This window comes from Lissotriton vulgaris, chromosome 3_1 (genome assembly GCF_964263255.1).
Source record: "Lissotriton vulgaris chromosome 3_1, aLisVul1.2, whole genome shotgun sequence".
Classification (NCBI taxonomy): Eukaryota; Metazoa; Chordata; class Amphibia; order Caudata; family Salamandridae; genus Lissotriton; species Lissotriton vulgaris.
In genome coordinates, this window is record NC_141689.1 from 1,063,970,992 (window position 1) to 1,063,993,859 (window position 22,868).

A 22,868-nucleotide genomic window follows, 5' to 3' on the forward strand; every position below is an offset into this window, starting at 1 on the left:
TGAAGTGTCTGAAAATGTACTTTTTGTCTGAAATTTCTGTCCTGAATTTTTCCCTTTTGTCCTGAATTTTGACCCTTTGTCCTGAATTTTTAAACTAACTGTCCTGAATTTGCAACTATGCCAGTTGGTCACCCTAGCGCATTCCTTTGAAGTCTGATGGGGGGGGGGGGGGGCGGAGGAGCGGCTTCCTTTGAAGTCTGATGCCGAGGCTCAGACAAATGGTGTATGGTGTGCGATGTGGCTGGTGATGTGTACGCACCTGGCTCACATGAACTGCACCTGATCCGCAGTTTGGGTAGACTTTTGAAAGCCTCTTACTATAATCTCGCCGAACAATGCTTACGCATTGGTTCAGCGAGAGCTAAAAAAGTATGGGCATGTTGTGACCCTTTGGTCCTGTTCACTTTGACCACTAGAATGCACTCTCTGATAATGTTTGCAGTTATGTGGTCAACCACTCCTCATTTAGCAAATTTGTCCTGCAATCATGGCTCTTGTCCCTGCACCGTGTTGCGCCATTGGCTCACATTTTGGGTCCATACCTCATTTAACCCACTCAAAGGACTAGCAACTCTTACTCTTTCAGCTCTTTATAATTGTGAATGTGTCTCCTTTCAGAGGCTAGGAGGGGAGAGCATCAGCACAGGAGGGTTCCTGCACAAAGCAGCTTGAGGTAAACATGGAGGAGCTGCAAATTCAGCTTTTGCCGATAAGTAGCCCTGAATCTGTTAATAAATACCATGCTTGGGACTTGTCTTTGAGTATGCCTTTAATTCTTCAGGTGGACAAAGGCACATGGAAACATATTTTATTTTGGTGAATATGCCATGCAATAGAGCACGTCTTCCCTGTCCCTGGTACTATCCAAGATTTGTTTTAAACCACACAGTTACTAGCAGCTTTTACATTGTTTACAAATTCTTTCTGAGAGAAATGCATTCAAAAAGTCATTCCACAAAAGCACACAAATTGGTCAAACGAATGACCAGGATCAAAAACCATGTCTTCTGATTCTCCATCTCCAACTATTCCAATAGCTCACAACTACAGTGGCAGTGATTCTAATGTAGGTGCCAACGGACTGCCCTTGCTATGGTAATGTTACTGTGTTTGTGGGCATGCCTAAATTACAGTGTTTATTTACAGCATATTAAGGTGAAGTAGTAAAACTGAGATTAGGTGTCAAGCCTTCTAGTTCCATGGGTAAAAGATTCTGTAGGACAGCTGCCTTTTCCTGTGGTCTCCCGAGATTTATTTTGCCTTTTGCTGGACTCTATATATTTTTTGCTGGCTTCAGAAGTCTGTGCACTTTACCCCTGCTTACCAGTAGTTAAAGGACTATGCACCTCTTTAAACTTGGTTGAATTGGCTTACTCCTTATTGATATATTTAACTTGTGGTAGAAGGGGCGATCCCAGAGGCCAGGTTATGTCTACCCGACTCCTCCGTGACCCGCCTCTCCCACCAATAATGCCGAGCCTTACGAGAGATCTCCGCCGGGGAAGACCTCAAGTATTGAATCGTACACACGAGGACCACACCACACTTATGAACAGACACCACACCGTGGGTTTTCGATATCAACTTCTTTATAATCACGTAAAAGAATTAGCACTCTTATATACAACGATCGAGGGATCGCAAAAGTCTCAAGGCTTCAGGGAGGGGGTAGACAGTCTCAGTCTCATAAGCCAGTACGAAGCGTACCCTGCGCACAGCTCTCAATCCTCGAGCCGGCGGGTTACGGAAGGTGGTAGTTGCACTGGTGATCCTACTCACTTGAGGATGACTCAACTCGTGTTGGTATCGTCGATAGTCCAGCCGGACTAGAGTACTCCTCGAGCCGCGACAAAGTCAGCAGGGCTCGCTCCGGAGGGTAGTTCGTGAGGAGCCACGACCACGTCAGCAGGGCTCAGAAGGTTCGGTGTAGATCAGGGTTCTTCAATCTGTGGGGCGCGCCCCCCTGGGGGGGCGTGGCGCCATCCCAGGGGGGGCGCGGGCTCCACTTCGATCTTCCCTTTGTGCCCGTTTCTTTGTCTGGGTGATTCTCCCAGGAGGGGGCCAATTCACGGAGTCAACAGCGTGCGAGGCAGGGGTCTCCTCTGCTAAAAACGAAAGCAAACAAACAGACACGCTTTCAGTTTTAGCAGAGGAGACCCCTTGCCTCCCACTGCAGCTGAAGCTGTCAGCTCTGTGAATTAACCCCCTCCTGGGAGAGTTAGCTCTTCCCAGAAGGGAGAGAAGGTTTCGCAGAGGTTTTGAGGCACGGGCAGGGTGGGCTCTGGTCCAGGGCCCCAGCCTTTCCAGGGGGTGGGAGTGAGGGGGAGTTGGGGGGGGCGGGAGTCCTTCAGTTATTTTGGGAAGGGAGGGAGAGGTTGAAATCCGGGTTTGGGCCATGAATCGGGACAGTGGGCTCTGGTCTGCGGTCCTCGTGTGGGCACCCGGTGTTCAGGGATGTTGGTCTGCAGATTCGAATTTTAATCATAAAAGGTGTGAGGGTGGAGTGGTGGATGTATGGGTGGGGGGTGGATGGATGAGTGAGGGGATGGATGGTGAGTGAAGGGGTGAATGGATGGTGGGAGAGAGGATGGATGCATGAGTGGAGGGATGGATGGGAGTGGATGATGTGTGTATGGTTGGAAGGGTAGATGGATGGGTGGATGGATCAGTGAAATGGTGAATGGATCGATGGGGGGGGGTGGATGGTGGACGAGTCGGTGGGTGGATGGATGAGAGAGGTGATGGATGGATTGATGTATTGATGGGTGAAGGGATGAATGAATGGATGGATGAGTGAAGGGGTGGATGTGGGGATGGATGGGTGATTGAGGAGGGTGGATAGACGGGGGGATGGATGGAGGAGTGAAGGGGTGGATGAGTGGTCAATGGATGGATTCATGAGTGGATGGATGAGTGGGTGGATGGGTGAAGGGTGAAGGGTGGATGGAGGGATGGGTGGCTGGGTGAGGGGGGAATGGAGAGAGAGGGGGAGGATGGATGGATGGATGGATGGATGAGTGATGACATGGATGAATGATTGGCAGAGTGGATGGGCAGGTGTGTGCATGGATGGGTGAGGAGAGGAGCATGGAGATGGATGGGTCAGAGAGTGCATGCATGAGTGGGGGGAGGGTGGAGAGCGGGATTGATGGGTGGATGAATGAGTGGGGGGTTGAGTGGGTGGACGGATGAGTGACTGGGTGGATGGATGAGTGGGTGGGGGGACGGCTGGATGGGTGAGAGGGTGGGTGGTTTGATGGATGAGTGGATGGATGGGTGGAGGAGTGGATGGATGAGTGGAGGAGTGGATGGATGAGTGGAGGAGTGGATGGATGAGTGGAGGAGTGGATGGATGAGTGGAGGAGTGGATGGATGAGTGGGAGGATAGCTTGGGTGAATGGTTGGATGGATGAGTGGGTGGATGGATGGGTGGAAGAGTGGATGGATTGGTGAGGGGATAGATTGGGTGAAGGGATGGATGGATGGATGGGTGAGGGGGTGGATGGAGGGATGAAGAGGTGAGATGATGGATGGAGGGATGGAAGGTGGATGGGTTTGCAAGTGGTTGAAGGGGTTTGGATGTGGATGGGACTCAGATGGAGGGACGGAATGAATGGTGGGGGAGTTGGTGGATGACAAGGTGTACATGATGGATGGGGAGGGTTGTGATGACTTCCTTTGCTTTCTTGGTGCCATGAGAGTTGTGGTTCAGAGTGGAAGGTATTTGAATTGTTTGGCTGCTCCCTTGCCTATGTGTTACTGTTCTGTATTCTATGTTTGCTCATATGTGGGATCTATGCATCATGCGTGTGACATTTTGCGTGACGTCCAGCTGCTACTTGAATGCGGGGCCCCCATGGGCAAGGTCGGGTTCCATGTTTTGGGTTCCGCTTGGTGAAGCACCCATGGTGTGTTCCTTATAGTGGGTTCATCACGGCGGTCCTCCCTTTGGTTCACTTGTGCATGGTGCTTTACATCCTACAATGTATTTGTTTATTTGTTGGGGAGTTTGTGAGATTGGGTTCTCAGCACTTGCGGTGTTATAGACTAGGTACCGTTTAGAACTGGATGTGGAGCACAGCCTAAGGATGGCAGTGGCAGGGATTCACCCACAGATTGAGAGTCTAGGTGTGGCTGGGCACCGGCACACCCGTCACATTCATGTTGGTGGTGTTGTTGTTGATCTGTGTCCTGTGTAAGGCAGGGCATCCTAGTGGGGAGAATTTGCGCACATTTTGTCTTGGAGGATTGTGTTTTGAGCTGTCTGGTACGCCTCTGTCGTTTCGTCACACCCACTCACAGGCCTGCAGTTTGCTAGGCACTCTTGTTGTGTTGAGCATTTTTTGCCGGATATGGCCCGTGGTGTGCGCATGGCAGTAGATCATGTGGTGTGCCGGATTCCCGAGGTTTCTGTCGGGTGGTGGGGGGGCCCAACATCTGGGGGAATTCAGCTGGGGGGGCTCAACATGGAAAAGTTTGAAGGCCTCTGGTGTAGATCTTCAGATTTCAAGCTTGAACCGCGATGAGGTCAGCAGGGCTCCGATGTTCCAGTTCCAAGAATGAGCCGCGACAGAGTCAGCAGGGCTCGAAGAGTTACGAGGTTCAGTTCAGCCGCGATCAGATCAGCAGGGCTTCCTTGTCCAAGATACAACTGCCCGCTAGTTCAGGGGCGGGCCTTGGTGTAGTCCAGTGGCCCTTTGATGTCCGGACCCTCGCAGGCGGAGATCCGAGGCTTTGGGGGCGGCCCGTGTGTGAGGTCCGGCGGTTGGTCCTTTGATCCCTTTGAGGATGCGTCCGGGAATTCCCAGACGCCCAGCAGGTCTGGAGCCAGCACTCGGGGAGGCCAGAGGTGCAATCGAAACTGGGCCCCAGGGGAAGACCAGAGTTGTGACAGAAACCAGTCACTCAGGTGAGGCCGGAGGTGCCATCGAAACTCCTTGTCTTCTCTCACTAGGGTAGCCCTCACCCTCAAAACGGGGGCTGGCGCGTCCGGAGGCTAAGCTGTGTTGGGGCTGGGGTCATGCTAGGCCCACGGAGTCAGGGACCTCGGGAAGGGAAAATGGCTGCCGGTGGGCCTATGGGGCCTTGCGGTTTTGGGCGTGCGGGCTGGGAAGGTGGCCGGGGACAGGCCGATGCGGGCCGTGGGCGTTTTGGCCGGACATGGGCAGGGTAGCTAGGGGTTTCTAAGTATGGGGCTGGGCTAACGGAGAGCTGAGTAGCGGGGGGGGGAACCACGCCACGAGGCCAGGTCCAACAATTTGTCTATAATTCCTAGTACCTGGTACAAAATGTACCCAAGGTCCTGGAAGTTAAATGCCACTAGTGGACTGCAGCAGCTATAGTGCCTTCCAGTATAGTGGCAATGCAAACATGGCTTCAGGCCTACCACTGTAGTTTGACTGTAACAGGGCAACATATACTCGGCGACCTGTCAAAATAAATCCTTTTTGAGAGCTAAAGACCTTTTTCTGTTCATATTAATAAGTCACCGATACATACACCTTGTACCCAGACGGCAGGGCGAATGGTATTTAAAATTAGGACATGTAGAAATTTGATGTTAACACGTCCTAAAACCCAAAAGCTAATTTCACTGTAGAAAAGCTGGCTGGCCGATAGAGAAACTCTGGTGAGCCATATGAAATAATGATACTGTATTACAGGAATGGAGCCAGCTCGAAAAATAATTAATTTACTTTTTTTAATAATTGTTATTCCTGGAGGTTAATTTGCTCGTAATTAGCCTTGAATATGTATTTACTGTCTCCCAGAAGCAAATAGGTGGCTGACCCAGACTGGACTTTAGTTTTAGGGTTTATAAACTACAAAGTCTCTCTCTTCAAGCAGTGAGACAACAATGACATGGAATGGTATTGTTGAAGATTCCTTACAGTGTGACATTTAACAGTTTTATTAACGTAGACCAATAGGCACTTTGAAACCATGATGACTATTGTCACAATTACCTCATGTTAAATCACTGAGTATTGTGCTTTAAATCTTTGGCATGAGGAGTAACCAGCAGCTGGTAGATATTGCAGGTAAAAAGTAACGAAGCATCCAAATTAAAAACCATTCTTGTTTAAGCTGAATGAAAGGAAAGTAGGACAAGGGTAGAGTCAGTTGCATGCCACATACAGTAAGACAATTGACTCTTCCCAACCCTGCATGCCTTTTAGAGGCAGCCTTCTCTTGTGAAATATCAAGCCTTTTGCTAGATATTCAGTCCTGCTATACAATCTTCTAAATACAGACTAAAAGTAATCAACATGAGAGTATGCATTAAATTCCTTCCATACTACTTTGATGCAGTCAACTGGAAAGAGCAATTCAGTATGTGAATATAAGTAACCTAATCACTGTCGGTAAAACAGATGTTTTGTTTTTGTCAGAAAGGTGTAGTTAAGAATTGCTAATTCAGTGCTTTAACCCCTTCGGTGCTGATGACGGCTTTCGGTCGTCATCAGTTATGTTGGGCGTGTGCTGATGACGGCCGGGAGCCGTCATGACCATGCTCGCGATCGGAATGTGTAGCACAGGCGCAGAATTCCGGCGGCGGCAGAGGGGTTAAGCTGAATACGGTGAAAATCAAGAAAAGCCCACATGAGGTCGCAAATTCAAGTTTATGTTGAATTTGTAGAAGGGGGGCAGGAGAGAGGATGGGGAGTTACGAGCAGTCGCGGCCAACATGAATCGCGGGGGGTTTGTGCGGTCCCGTATAGTCTCTGCTGCTCTGGAACAGGAAACAAGCAGCCTCCCTCCCCTCCCCTCCCCTCCCCTCCCCTAAGCCAATCACAACGCTGCAATGGCAGCGTTGTGATTGGTCAGGAAGCCGACCAGCCAGGCGCCTATGGGGAGGTCAATTTCTACATGGAGAAAAGGCACAGTGCGCAAACAGTCAGCGTCCTCAGCAGTGGTAAGCCATTCCTCCCCTACCCTAAGCAGCCCCTCCCTTTTATGTTTCTGCTTCTCGTGAGAAAGCAGTGGGGTGATGCTCCGCCACCCTAGTGGAGGAGCTGCCCCTAGTAACAAGAGCAGAGGGGACGGGGAGAGCACGGGGGCGAGAGAGAATGTAAGGGGCTTGAGAGAAGGGAGTGGGAAGAGAGGATAGAGGCACAGGAGAGGAGGGAAGGGGCAAGAGGATGGAAGGGGCGAATGTGGGAAGTGAGGGAGAGCATAGGGAGGGGTAGGGCAAGGAAGAGACGGAGAGAGAGGAAAAGGAGAGGGGCAAGAGTGTGTTGAGTAGGAGAGAAGAGGGGTGAGACTGCAGAGAGCGGCCAGAGAGATCAGTTTGAGTGAGAGAATGCAGAGGAGGGCAAGTTAAAGCAGAGCGAATGAGAAAAGAAAACCATTTATGTAGTACAATGTTTGATATTTAAGAATTACATTACAATGTGTTTTAAGTTTTTCTAAAAGCAGTTAATTATTTATCAGCTATTTTGTTTGTTTTTGTAAACCGTTATACAGATTTTTTTCATGCTAGAAGTGAATTCCGAAGGAAAAGGCTGATAGAAGTTCCACTGTGCAGTAGTTTGTTATCTTTTGATTAATTGTGTCAAATATCATCAGCACTTAGGTGACACATTGCTGTATTGTATCTTTCTTCACTTGCAACCTCAGAGAGGCTGTCAACGTTGGTAAACCCTTGGTGAATTTTGCTAGGTCAATGTACTTTAATGCTGCCTCTAGCTTGATTTATATTTTACACTGGGCCCAATTCTTACAATAATTTGTAGCTGTAGCCTCACTTTGTAGAACTTAGTGTTGACATTTCCAAATCCTAATTTAGATTTAGGATTTGCGGAATAGTTTGCCACAAATATTGAAAAAGCTTGCAGTGCTTTTGCACACATCGGTGTGTTGGGGTGACTGTTCTTCATAGGGGAAACATTTACCATATGTAGGGAAAAAGTCAAAAATGTAAAATGTGCACTGGTACAGTTGTGCCCTACTTACACCACTGGATTATCCAGAGTAAGTTTAAAGGATTTTTGATGATTTACAAGGAGTGTTTCTTAAAATTTTGAGCCACTCGACAAAGGTCAAATCTTAAAAGTAAATTTACGATGTGTGTGTTTTTTTATTTTTTGTATATCAGTGAGTAATAGTTGATGTTATAGTTATCTTGCATTGTAATTCTAAGTATTGGAAAAACAGAAAGTGACCATGCACCCCTATTTCTCTGTGTAGATGTAAATTCTGCTGTCAAGTCAAAAACAAATTTCACCAGGTAAAAAAACAATGTGCACACCCTCGAAAAATCTGATTCTGTGGTGTTGGTATTTTTCTGTGAGGTGTTACTGCATCATATTAGTGCAGCCCTTATAATGAGGGACTGAGTTATTGTAGTATTTGAATGGAATGTGAAGGAGGAAGAGGCCGCATCTCAAACAACTTTGGCACTGAGCAACTGTTTCTTGACTGCGTGCTTATTTATGGAATACCGACCTTCTACAGCTATCAGTTTGATAATATATGAGGTGGCTGCAGAGGAAGTACCCGATTTGTAGACTGTACTGTAAGGCATTCCGCCAAATCTTGAATAAGATGAGTCTGGCACATTTGCAGTTGAAGTCCTTCAGCATGAACATCTTTTTCTCCCTTCAAATTGCATGTAGGTTCTGAAGGAAGTGAAAGACTATCCACGAGAAAGTGCAGTGCTTAAAGTGGAACTTATTTTGCTTCTGGTGCTTTCAGAAAATATTCACACGCAATTGTGACGCAACCGCCACTGATGTGGCATTTCTTTTTTTTTATACCAGCTTTGCACTTCAATATTTTTCTTTGCAAGTTGTCAGCTGTTGCAGAAAGAACCTTCTTAGAATTCTCTCTATTTTTTGGGGTCTAGTGTTGCTTCCGAACCAGTGGTATTTGAAAAGAGGGTTCAGGATGCAAGGAAGAGAAGGATCATACCACATGCAACCTTTCGTATCACCTGGAAGAGTGCTGCCACTGCATCTCTATACATGAACGTGGCGTTATTAATGTGAATGTCGCTTCATGTAAATACATCTTTGAATGGGGGCATTACATTTTAAACAGTGAAGAAGTGGCTACAGCACTGTAGATGGAAGCCAGGAGTTGCTTGTTTGGCCCCACAGTGTCGCCTGACCAAGACCACGTGCACCATGGGTTATTCACAGTGGCGGTGCGTCCATTGGGGGCGTTGGGGCATTGCCCCACTGTCCAGGACGACCGTCACTGCAGTGTCACGCATGCCATTGCCATTCAATCGATTTATGATCAACGGGCTGTGTAACAAGAAGCACGCACCAGCAGCAGCACAGAATAATGATTGGATTCGGACCTGACCTCATTGCGGAAGGGTGTGGGGGCGGGCCTGTTGTTTTGAAGCCTTTGAGTGACAGGCAGCGTGCGCTGTGACAGAGCACAGCAGAAGGATGGCAGGGCAGCAGGCAGCAGTGTGCGCATTTTGGACAAGTCATTTTTATGACTTGCCCACGCATGCGCACACACGCTGCAGTACCTTCCCTCCTCCCCCACCCCTAGCAGTCCGACAGGCAGGGACCCGGCTCCCCCGGGTCTCATTATGGGCAGTATTAGCCCTGCTCTTGGCCAATCCTGGCGCAGTCGCACTGTTAATGCTGCGCCAGGATTGGCTGAGTGAGTTACCGCGCACACAGGATGGTTCCGTTCCACGCGTGGGTGGCGGCTGTGCTCAGTGCTGATGCACTGTGTAGGCCAATCACATGTGGCCATGGCAAGGCATGTAGTGGGGTTTGGCCGCTGTGGGCACGTCACCGCGCCTGGCGTACCGCCAGCAACACTACACAACAACAAGTAGAGTCACGAGGAGGAGAGTGAGCGCCGTAGATCTCGTGACTGGCAGCAATTCTATTCTTCTCTACTCAGTCTGCACTCTTCCTAAAACATTAGTTTTTTTGTATCACAGTCAGTCAGTGACTGTGTGTGTCAGTGCGTGTGCGGTGTGCATGCGCGGACCGGTGCGTGTGTGGGTGCCTGGTGGCATCTGGCATGTCATGATTTATTAAATCATAATGAGTAGTAAAGTTCAACTTCTGAAACAATTACAGAAAACACAGGTCACGGTGAGTCTGCCCTTCCCTTTTTTTGTCCTGCAGAGTTTTCACACCCTAATTGTAATCCCGGGCTGGCGGCCTCTACAGAAACAAGTTTCAGGGCCTGGGCCGGCTCGCAACTGTCAATAAATGTAATACCCATACATTTGAGCCTCGGCAGTGTGCACCGGCCTGGAAGGGGGAAGAGGTATTTACTTCATTGCTGGTGATGGGCGGGTGGCTTGAATGAATGAAACGATCCCTACTTTAGAGAGATGGGCCCGGACATCTCGGGAAACGGTTAATGTGTGAAGAGACGGGGTAAGGCCGGAGACCGCGTGCCGTCTGGAGTCAAGCTGCATCCACGGCAAAGGGGCACGCAGGTGGCACACCACACCTAACTGTCTGACTATGCTTGAACGGCGCTTATGTTGGTATTGTACCCTCCGGTGCCCAGTCTGCCCGGATTTCAGACACAAACAAAACAAGAGGCGAGACTACTTGTCTTACCCACTTACGTATGTAGTATTAGTCTCTGACTCAACCCTCCTCCTATCCAGTGACGTCCTCTTGGGGGGTGGGGGTGAGGGCACAGCCTGCCTGCTGCCACCCAGACACACCTTGGGGGGACGGAATGCCTCCCTCTCTAAACACTGGCTACACCAATGGGGGAGGTGGTAGCTGTGGGTTGGATTCGGGCCCGGCCTTTAGCTTGGGCGAGCTGGGCCCAGGGCGCCAATTTTCTGAGGGGTGGTGCCGGTCATGGGGCTGCGTGCATTAAGATTATACCAACAGCAGCGCCCTTCTCACCTTGCTCCAGCCTTGTCTCTGCCTGTTCTTTTCTGTCTGATTTCCTAGTGTAAAGTGGTGTTAGTTTTTCATTGTTGTACAGCAGGGGGTGTTTTTAACACCTCTTTACCTACCCCCTTCCTTGACCTATCTTTACCCTCTGACCCCTGCTGGCACACATCAACAAACCCATCCTCTGCGCGAGGCAACTAAGCTATCGGTGCTTTAGGTGAGCTGGGGGAGGTCAAGGGATGTTTGCGTTCAGGGGCCAGTCCCTGCACACCCCCGTACAGACCACTTCACACAAAAGGGGCCTCCTGCTGCCTCATTGGATTCACTGCTATCAGCAAGAAAGCCACATTTCTCTCTGCCCACGCCCTGGGCATAACGCATCGCATGGTAGGCGGGTGGGCTTTGAAGTTAGTGAATGGTATCCTGCACCGATTCGCATCCCAATCGCATGCACACCAAGGCTCGCCGCAGCCGCATACAGTATACTGATTCCCCCTAGGTCCAAAGTAAGTCTGGCCTGGCTGTTATCTTGAATCCCTACAAGCATCATGCATTGCTCCGAGACCGCATTCATTCAGATCATGTATGGAGACGAGACAGTTTTGCATAGGGTGCCAGGCGATGCATTATTAATCTTAGAGTCGGAGATCTGAGCGACTAATTTCAGAGAGATGTGAGGAGCAACTACAACAACGAGTACAGGTGGAAAGGTCAGCACTGCGGTAAGGAGTGGGACTGGGAGAGTGAATATTAATAATGAACTAGGCTGACATCCTTGACCCTGAGTGATATTCAGGAATTTCCGGTCATCATGTAACTGTGTACAGTCTTCTTGTTATGGCTGTCTTGACAGTGCGGTCGGGTTCAGTCAGAGCTGAAGACTTACGACTCCTAGCAGCACATCCACATGCTACGTTGCAGTATGAGAATGATTTTACGCCCCACTGCTTTCAAATGTCACCAGCCGCCACTGGTTATTCAACTTTCCTACCATCACCGCTCAGACTCTCTGTCCTTGGTGAAAGTCAGAGTTTGCCTTGTGGTACACAGACTCTTGGACTGGAAGAAAGCATCATTATGGGCTTGTAGTTGAGAACTGATAATTTAAGATGTAGAGCTGTTTGGATGCATATTGCCTTGTGAATAACACCTGCCTTCTAACAGTACAGCAATTTGACTTTAACACCACACATCCACAATTGTAACACAATGTTTGGTTTCTCTCAGAGGAGGAGTAAAGATGTGGATAACACCTGGTTTATGGGATTCTATATCTTCGCTGAGATATCCTCTTTGACTAGGGAACAGGTTCTGCTGTGTCTCCTTTACCTCTCCCCCCCTTTCATATGCCATGACCCCAAAAAAGTGTTTGTGAAAGCTTTCTACCGACAGGCATACACCTCTGGGCTCACGTTTGGATTGGAAGCCACAGAGTGATCTGATTTAGTACTCTCCAACAATGTTGTTCCAGCAAGTTGCACATTCTCATTGATCAAGAGAACACATTGCGCTATACCTCATTTTAAATTCCCTTATGATATTTAGATCAACTGGGATATGCGCTTCCTGATGTTTTGCAATGATGCATTTTTGGTGATAGTCTTTTATTGTGGGACATGCCGCATTTCTGTGAGGCGTTCTTCATCTCTTGCTCTCCCTCTCAAGTCTGACTCACTTGCTTTAAGGTTTCTGTCCCTGTCACTCTCTCTGATTCCGCTTCTTACCACTTCCTACTCTCCGATTCCACTTCTTACCACTTCCTTTATGTCTCCATCTCTGCCCTGGTTCTACCCCTCTACAGGTGCTCCTCTGCATTAATGGCTCTTAACCTCTCATTAGTTAAAGAAGTCTCTGGTGTACCTCTTTGAGCAACAACTAGAGCTGCATGACTGTGCTGTTCAATTGTGGATGCTGGAGGGCCCATTACAAAAAAAGAGGCCTCACCTTATTCGCTGTGCAGTCTGCATAAGTGGTGCTTCAATAGATTTCCTCATTTTACTCTTGATATTTTATTTCAATTTCAATCTTTATTATGCTTTGGAACTCGTTAGAGGTCCACATAAAGAAAAAGTACAATACAAAATACCATTCTCAGTGAAAGTAGGCAAATCATAGCAATGACAATTACTGGAACACAGAGTGACACATTATTAAGCATGCCGGTCTTCAAAAAATTTCTAAAAAACATTTAAAGAAGTTAAAAATATGAAAACAAAATCTCTCATTGGGGGGATTATATAAAGCATACATAAAGGAATTCACATTTAGAATACCCATTTGCAAACATACTTGTCTTATCCACTTACTGCGATGAGAACGCAACGCTGGGCATATCAAAAGTACATGTATTCGGTCTTGGGTAGAGAGATGACAAAAATTGCAAATTGCAGATACTCCGTGCCATTTAGACAAAAGATTATTTAGGGGTAACAAATCTTGTCTCAATAAAAACCAAAATCTCCTAATACCATGAGGTAAGTTCCAAGTGGCGTAAGGTTGGGCGGATTTTCTTGCAAATGAATCAGTAAGAAGATTGACACCCTTCTTATCAAAAGTAGCAGTAAAGTCTAGTCTAAAACTAAGGTCCCAAGTGGCTTCCTTCAGGACAGACTTTAACTGGGATGCAGATAAAGAAAAGAGAGTACTCTCTTCCAATTGCAAGAGGGATACAGCCTTTCTAAAGTTGCTAACAATCAAGGAGTGTTCCCCTAAACCTCCCAATAATTCAGTCCTTAAGAGGAACCTCATAGTCCCCTCTTCTCCTCTGGCTATGCTTGCGACCCAGCGCACCACAGCTGCCAAGCCTTGCACCCAGCTGCTGCGCAGACCGAACTCAAGTCTGCAGGCTGCCACGGAGCTGGCGGAACTGACTGAAGAAATACTTCTTAGCAATTTCCCCTCCACCTTATTTAAGAAATCCCAGTGCTTTATATCAATTAATTCTAAACCATATAGAAGGGTGGATGGGACCTTTGCCCTAAAGACCTCCAGTAAATGAGAAAAATGCCTTTTTCCCAGTGCCGAGTACAGTGAATTTAGACTTCTTCCTTGAGCTAATGCCTTTCGGACACTGTTGTCGGTGTGGGATTTGGCACTTAAATTATCACAAATTACTTTTCCAAGAAAAACATAATTCTTTACAACCTCCAGTTTGTCATCTCCCACAGACCAGGAAAAATTCCTGAATTTATGTTTTTTCCGGCCTGTGATGCACATAATTTTACTCTTACTTGCATTAATTTTTAGGAAATGAACAACTGCATACTCATGTAGAGCAAGGAGGCGTTTGGCAAGACCTTTGGGCATAAGATCCATTATTATGATATCATCCGCATATAACATACATGAGATGTGTTTTCCGCCCAGAATTGGAGCTATACCATCGCAAGAGGAGAGAGAGGCGGGTAAATCAGCAATATATAACGAAAAGAGTAACGGGGCAAGTAAACAACCTTGCTTAAGACCATTGCAAGAAGGAATATTCTTAGAAAGCCCCCTGTCTCCTCCTTGCAACACCTGGCACCAGGTGTCTGTATGCAACAGCCGAATCATATCTAATAGATATGTCGGCATTCTCATAGCCGCGAGCTTTCTCCACAGCAGTGGACGGTCAACCTTGTCAAATGCTGTGGAGAAATCTATAAAGGCCACATAGACTCTTCCGCCACGTACCCCTATGTATTTATCAGTAATTGTCTGAAGAGCGGAAAGATTGTCCAGCGTTCCGTGGCCCTTACGAAAGCCTACTTGTTCTAGGGGAAGGATTTGTTTTAGCGCCACCCAATCATTAATTAGTGATAATAGACATTTACAAAACACTTTCCCGATAGCGTCTAGAAGAGCTATTTGGCGATAATTGATAGGCAAATTCCTATCACCCTTTTTAAATAGCGGAACCAGAATACTCCCCTTCCAGGATGCTGGAATATATTTTTTAAGGTAACAAATCCTAAAAAGAGGAAATAGGATTTTGCTCCAGGATACTGGATTTTGTTTTAAGACTGATATCGGGAGTTCATCAGGACCCATGGCACCTGAAGAACGCATGTCTCTTATAGCTAATTCTATGGATAGTACTGAGGGGTATTCAGTTATGGGGGTAGTATTTTCCTCAATTCCCCTAAGTTGCACAAGCCGATCATTTTTTGCATACAGACTTAAGATGTAATTAACCCAGGTTTGTTCGGAGATAGGAATTGGAGATGGGCGCACTCTAGAACCACATCCTTCCCCAATAAGGGTCCAGAATTGTCTAGCGTTCCCATGGACAGCGGCTTCTCGCAATCCAATCCATAACATGTCCTCTTTTTCTCTTTTCATTTTTTTCTTTAACCTGCTCCGCCTCCTTTTAAGAAGGGATATTTTCTGTGATCTTTCTACCGCACCACATATATATTGTTCCCTCACCAATTTATTTATTTCCTTATTAAGGGAAACAACCGCTTTTGGGAGGATGTTTTTTTTCCTAGTTAGGTTCGATTTTTTAACAGCAGAGATGACCTCCTTTATAAAAACATCAAAAGAGCACTGTTCCACCCCCTGCCAATTATTTAAATTGGACACAGTTTTTTCAAGAAGGGGTTCTAGATCCTTCATGGCTTTATAATCCCAAAAACATCTTCCTGTGTTTTGAAAGGAGACCACCTCCCTATCCAACACCCAGGTATCAGAATTCGGAGGCACTAAAGAGAGCGTTAGTACCATAACATTATGGTCACTAAGGCTAGTGTCCATGACCACCAAATCCCTTAACAAGGGGAAAATAGGTTGGTCAACAATTATATAGTCTAAAATTGATTTGCTGTTGAAGGAGCTATGGGTATAGTTTGCAGGGACATCAGAAGGAAGCCTACCATTAACTATGAGTCCCTCCGTACTATATAATTCTTCCAGCAGCAATTTGCCCCTTTTGTTTGTTTTTATTTTATCCGGAAAAATGGCTTGGGGTATCAATAAAACCTCCTCTTTTTCTTTATTCCTAAATAATTCTAGACTATAATTGGACACTTTACAATTTAAGTCGCCAACTAACAAAAAATTAGAGAGAGGGGTTGTTTTTTTAATTTGTCTAATAAAAGTAAAAATTTGCTTCATCAAGGTGTTAAAAGGATCACCAGGCGGAATATAGGCATTTATTATAACTAAAGAGTGACTCTCCCCAATTTTGTCTAAGTTGGAGAGGGTCACAGCCTGAAAAAGGTTGCTGGGATCTGTATAATGAGAGAAACTCCACTTTATTGTATTTGATAAAAGACAGGCAATTCCCCCTTTTGCATGACCTCTGCTAGAGGGGGTTGCCGCCACCTCCAATACATAATAATCCTTCACTATATTCAATTTATCAGTACACCAAGTTTCCTGAATGCAGATTATATTAGCATTCAAGGAAAAAAGATATGACAATTTTTCAGGATTATTATTGATGCCAGCTGCATTCCAGGAGATGACAGAAAAACTATTGCTAAAGGTGAGAGAACAATCTAGGGTTGTCCGTCACCTTAGTCACCAGGGCACCGGGTAACCAGTTCCATTGCTGATCATTTTCAGATAAACCTCTGTTTATTGTTATAGGGGAGAGAATGGGATGCGTTACTATCCTTTTAGTTTTTGACACTCGAATTTTTAAGTCATCAAAAGGTTGAGAGAGACCAACCGAACTCAATCCCCTAAGAAGACCATTCGCCATGTGATTATCTCCACTAATGGCGGTAAATGGCACCACATCAATCCCCTGGCTCTGAAAAATTTCAGCTTTATTTAATATTAGATTTACTATCAAATTTGAGTAAAATCTTACCCTAGTAAATGACGTGGACCCTGATCCCAATACTGTTACTAGGTCAATGTCGCTAGATTTGATTAGATTCAGTCCCTCAATAACCTTACAACATTTCAACAGAAAAGATCTGTTCAGACTTAAATCATTATCAAATAATGGGACAAAGTCCAAAAACAAAGAATCAGTACAGAGTTCCGAGGATTTATGAACGGTGTTTTGGCCCACAATTGCCCCCTCTATCCGGGTCTGGAAAGAAGGTGCAGAAGGATTTAAAGAAGTGGTAGCCACCAAGGTGGAACGTCTTTCTTCTTCAACTAAACGATGGGGCAAAGATTTTTCTTTTCCTATACCCTGATCAGTTAGATTTAATTTAGAGCAGTTCATAATAGTTTCATCAGAATCAAGGGAGCGCCCCAAAGAATCAGAGGATGGCCTAATTGGATCAAGCTTCAGAAATACCTTATCCTTGTCCTTGTTATCTTCAACCTCCACAGAGGGGGACTTAAAGGAAACTTTGGGATTCTCAAAGAGAATTTGTCTCTGCCTCCTTTTTTGGAATCTGCGGAGAGCCTTCCTCTTTTTCCCCCCCTTGGGTTTTACCTGTTTTTCCGCTTTTTCCTCCAATTCCAACCCCTTAGATTCGAGATCGAAAATAGGGTATACTGCCACTTCGGCAATAACATTAGGAATTACCAAATTATTTTCCTCAGCAACAATACCTGGGATGGAATCACTTATACAATTATAAGCGGAGGATTTCAAATTAGGACACACGTCCTTCACTACAGGAGCCACCGGCGTATTCTCAATCACCAGGCAAGATGTATTAGCCCGAACATTAATGGGAGGTATTAAAGTGGGAGGATCAGAGCCACAACTCCTTTCACAGGTCTTTGTTAATAAAACCTTTAAAATTTGGGTAACAGAGTCCAGTACGCAATCCGAGCTACCCACGAATTTATTAAGTAGCGTAAGAATTGAGGATAGCAACTGTTCCAAAGAAAGTAAATATTCAGATATAGGTTTCTCTGAACATTTCAGGCTAGGATCATTGATGACCTCAATCCCGGTTATATTGAGCAATGGACTTGAAGACATGTTTGTTTTAAATGAAAGATCTTGCGAGTTGAGAGAAGGGGTACTACTAAAAAGATGGAGGCCAGAAGGAGTTGCGCCCATAGGAGACTTTACAACTTCTGATAATGCCCTAGGGACATCACCCAAATAACGTTTGCACAGCACAGGGTCAATAATCAGGGGCTGTGATTCTTCATTTATATCCTCCCTCAGCTTAGTGAAGGACGAGGACCCGTTGTGCAAAACATTTACAGAAGTTAATAAAGTCTTAGAGTTACTGGGATTAACTTGACTGGAAATTAAGCATTTCTCATTCTCCAGGAGTACAGAAGTCGTAGATGAAATATCCCCAGAAATACATGGGCTTAGACCAGGAGTTCCCAGTTCCACCACCTTCTTTTGGCAAGCCAAAGATGTGATAGGGGTTGAGACCAGGGAGGAGCTTTTATCAGAGACAATATTTTCCTGGGAAACACCATCTAACGCTTTCTCCCAGGGCTGGAAAATCTGGGTTTGACCTTTCAACTGAATCGTTGAAATATTCTTATTTCGAAGGGGGTTTGATCTAGTCTTAGCTGTAGATCTTCCCCCCAACACTCTTCCAGATCTCAACTTTTTGGCAGTCATACTATAACAAGGATCGAACTATAATAAAGTGGGGAATATAAGATGCCAATACACAAGTAATAAATAAGAAAAAAATAGATACTATCTAATCACACAAGCAAACAATCATAGGCAAGAATAAAGTCACTCGATAAACAGCAGTTGCCTACTTTAACACGCATTCAATGGGATTAATCGAAAATAATATCTCTGTTTAAAAGAAAATTAGGTAGTGGGCCCAGCCCAGCCTACTTCAGCCCACTGAGGGCCACAGAGGGCCCGCCCTTGTCCCGGGCTTCTCCCGGCGCGCTCCCGCGCGCTCCCGCTTTGCGGTACCAAGTAAGAAAATATAGCTGCGCTGAGGTGTGGGAGGAGCCAGCAGGGAGAGCGGGTCAGCTGGTGAAGAGGCCGAGGGTAAGGCGCTCCTGGGACTGGAAGTCCTGCGCCTCCCCTCGCTCGCAGCCCTGCTTTCCCCAACACCTCAGAAGCCCAAGCGCTAGAGTTTCCAAAGCGCTATGCCGGAAAGTGCAGGCGAAGCGGGTTCCACAACTAGTGAAGGCTTAAAAACCGAACAGCCGTCAGGAAGAGCGAGTCCTTGATGCTCGCAGTCCGAAACGCCTTCAATGAGAAAGAAATCAGCAGGTGAGCAATCAACCAAGGCAGCTGACGAGCAGGCTTTAGCTGCGCTGAGGTGTGGGAGGAGCCAGCAGGGAGAGCGGGTCAGCTGGTGAAGAGGCCGAGGGTAAGGCGCTCCTGGGACTGGAAGTCCTGCGCCTCCCCTCGCTCGCAGCCCTGCTTTCCCCAACACCTCAGAAGCCCAAGCGCTAGAGTTTCCAAAGCGCTATGCCGGAAAGTGCAGGCGAAGCGGGTTCCACAACTAGTGAAGGCTTAAAAACCGAACAGCCGTCAGGAAGAGCGAGTCCTTGATGCTCGCAGTCCGAAACGCCTTCAATGAGAAAGAAATCAGCAGGTGAGCAATCAACCAAGGCAGCTGACGAGCAGGCTTTAGCTGCGCTGAGGTGTGGGAGGAGCCAGCAGGGAGAGCGGGTCAGCTGGTGAAGAGGCCGAGGGTAAGGCGCTCCTGGGACTGGAAGTCCTGCGCCTCCCCTCGCTCGCAGCCCTGCTTTCCCCAACACCTCAGAAGCCCAAGCGCTAGAGTTTCCAAAGCGCTATGCCGGAAAGTGCAGGCGAAGCGGGTTCCACAACTAGTGAAGGCTTAAAAACCGAACAGCCGTCAGGAAGAGCGAGTCCTTGATGCTCGCAGTCTTGATATTTTATATTTTACTTTAATTTTAAAAACGTGTGAGCATGTTTTCAGATCCCACTTGCCCTGTAAGAATATCCGTCTGAATATGAATATAATGAAGATCCCTTTTTCTCCACTATTTCTCCTCCGTCATTCCTCCACAAATAATTCACCAGTTGAGCTTTCTTTGTTGTCTGGGTGCGGATTATCGAGAGAGTACTTCTTCAAGACCTTACCATTTGCTCTTATTTTGTGCACGTTATAGGTTTTACACAAGTGTTAAGGGTTGGCATAGAATTTTTGAGCTAATCTACTTTGCCTTCTCTTTTTGACACACTAGTGGTTGCATTATGCCTAATTAGCAGGAGGTCTACTCCCCGTGCCAATCTTGGCATTCAAAGATAGTCTTGTGTCAGAGATTGTTTTCAAGATATATGCTGCCGATATTGCAGGTGTGGGTTAATCTGTGTTCTCACCAGGGATGTTTTCCACAGTGTTACCCCAGCTCTTTCTAGATTGGGTGTACTTAACCAGTTTTGAAAGGGTTGTTTATTTACTAGCTTGCCTTTCTCCAATTTTGATAGGCCTTACTTGGGAATAGGAGACTCAGTTTGTTATATTGCAGTTATGCAAATCTTTCAATTATCGCCTGGGTTCCACTGACCTACCTGCATAGGCACAGTTTGAGGTTGGATATTGTATTAGCCGCCCGTTTACAATAACAGTACGCTCTATTGTGCTGGCTAGGTATTGTTTGTTTTTGTCTCAAAGTATATGCCGCAGCCCCAGCATATTTGCTATTTTGACATGTGGTGACTGATTTCATTATCTGTGGGCCAAAGCATTTTTGTGGTAAGGTGTTCACTCCTATCATTAATGGTCTACCTTAGTCTTCACTCAATGTCTTGCAGCAGAGTGAGTGTCAAATTGCCATGTATGGGCCTTCCCTCTTGCCATGTCTCATGGTGTGAAGGGAAGGCAAGGACATCACTCGTAACTCTCAACTCTGTGTCAGAGTCCTGAACAATGTCATGAGAACTGCAGTTGGCCATATTTCCAGTAATACTGACTGAAGCGGGCGTGTAAAATAGCTTCTCTTAAACAGACATTACTCCTTTCCATTGGACGCCAAACTACTGGGTCCATGTACCCCATTTGGCTGAATTCCCACAGCTTCTGGACTTCTGGAATAATTCATTGAGACTCCTTCAAGGGTGGTGCTTTTCCACTTCCACGGTCCCATCTCCTGCAAACATACCAACTATAGCCATCAGTGTGAGTCCAGCCATCCTCTTAGGCAAGACGCAGCTGGTGTACAATACAAGCACTTGAAAAATGTGCACACTTTTTTCGTAATCCGCTATTGCTCACCTGACGCACATTTCTCACCTGACGTACATTTCTCTTAGACTGCTCCTAATTTGCAGCCTAGCGTATCTTGTAATTGTTCGATTATGTGACCGTTCTCAGTCGCATTCCTCCTGCTCCTCTTATGCTTGGGCCCTGTTCCTTTCTGCCAACTTCATAACTCGTTAAAGAAAAATGTGCCTGTGTCCGCATTTTTTGAAAGCTGAATGTCTTTGCTAAATAGCCAAATCCAGTGTATTTATTTTCACCTTTATATTATCACTATTTTTTATTCTTGCCTTGCCCCCTTGGGCCTAACTCCTCTTTTTTCTGAACTTCATAACTCAGCACAAAGTTTTCAGCAAAGAGTGTTTATAAGTAAGCCACAAAGTGAAGGGCATCCGGTGGCATTTATGGAAGGGTTGTGGCATGAGGAAGCAACGACTAGGAGTCATTCATGCACATAATTAATTTGTCCACTTAGTCGCTCCTGCACTCATCAACTCACGTAAACATTCATCCAGCCACTCATCAATTTATCCCTGCACCCAGGCATTTACCCATTCATCCATCTTGACACTCTCCAATCCGTCCATGCCCTCAGCCACCCTTGACTCAGTCCCTCATTAGGTTTCGAACCTGGCGAGGAGAAGTGCCCCTCCCAGTTTGAAAACTATTGTCTTCAGTATGGATGTCGGCCCCGCCTCTGCCTCTCATTGGCTAGCTCCATAAATGGAGGATAGCCATTGGGAGGCAGAGGCTGTCAATTGCGCTTTCTCTCGAAAACGCGATTCGGGGGCGTTTCTGGTGCTTTTTTTAAGCCCCGCCCCTTTGTCCCGGGCCGCGCTGCGATTTGCTGCCGGCCCGGGACACCCCCGTGACGTCATTCCCGGGCCGCGCTGTGATTGGCTGCCGGCCGGGACACCCCCGTGACGTCAGCCAATCACAGCGCGGCCGGGACCTGACTTGTCTCTGTTGTTGTCTTTGTTGAGGCGGCCGCCTGGGACTCGTGGGGCGCGCTCTTCGGGCTGGTTATGCTGGGCGTTTTGAATGATGCAAGTTGTTAATGACTAGGTGGGGTTAGTGTTCCTTCAATGGCGCTGGAGCAGGTTCAGCACTAGGTGACTTGTTCCAAGGAATGCTCTATTATCGGTTGTCTGTACCAGGTAGAGCGTTTTATCAAAGCTTCATGAACCGTAATGAGCTCTTTCAATTTCATGTAGTCTTTTAACGCCCCAGCCTCAACGCCCCACCACCACCCACTCTGGGGAACTGCGCCAATGGATGGATGGCTATGGCATGCTGCAGCAGGCCTGGCAGACACCTGATGCCCGGCTGTTTGTGGCTATGAACCGAGTCTTCGTTGTTCGTAGCGAGAGACACCGAAAAGCTCCCCACAGGGGAAGGAAGGGGTAAACTGGAGGCCGACCAGGCCGCAGCGCGCGAGAAGCTCCAGTTTTCCTGCTGACGTGGGTTTAAAATCTGAATATTCAGCAGAAGGCGCCTGGTGTGGGATAAATACCAGCTCTGGGGAGAAGCGGCATTATCTGCTGACATGAGCCTGCAGCAGGATTAACCAGAGCTCTCAGCGCCCACCCCGCCAGGCAGACAGGGTGCAGCGCACTGCACGGCATTGCCAACCACACAGCGCGCTCAATCGCTCCCTGCCAACCACCGACGGCCGCGAGCGGCCATTTAAAAGACTTTCCCGGCAGGAGACACCACTGGTCGAGTGGCTAGGTGCAGCGAGGACACCACTGCTGGAAGAAACTGACAAGCACGCACGCAAAGCGTCATCTGGGAACTGAACTGCTCTCGTGCCACTGCGTGAATTAAAGCACCCCCTTGGGCATCTCCAGGCATCTGCATCCGATCTCACTCACTGGATCACTGCAAGGGCCCAACAGTTTACCCGTGCTACACTGCATGGACTCCGATCACAGTGAACGATATACTCCCCCGTCACTGGAAG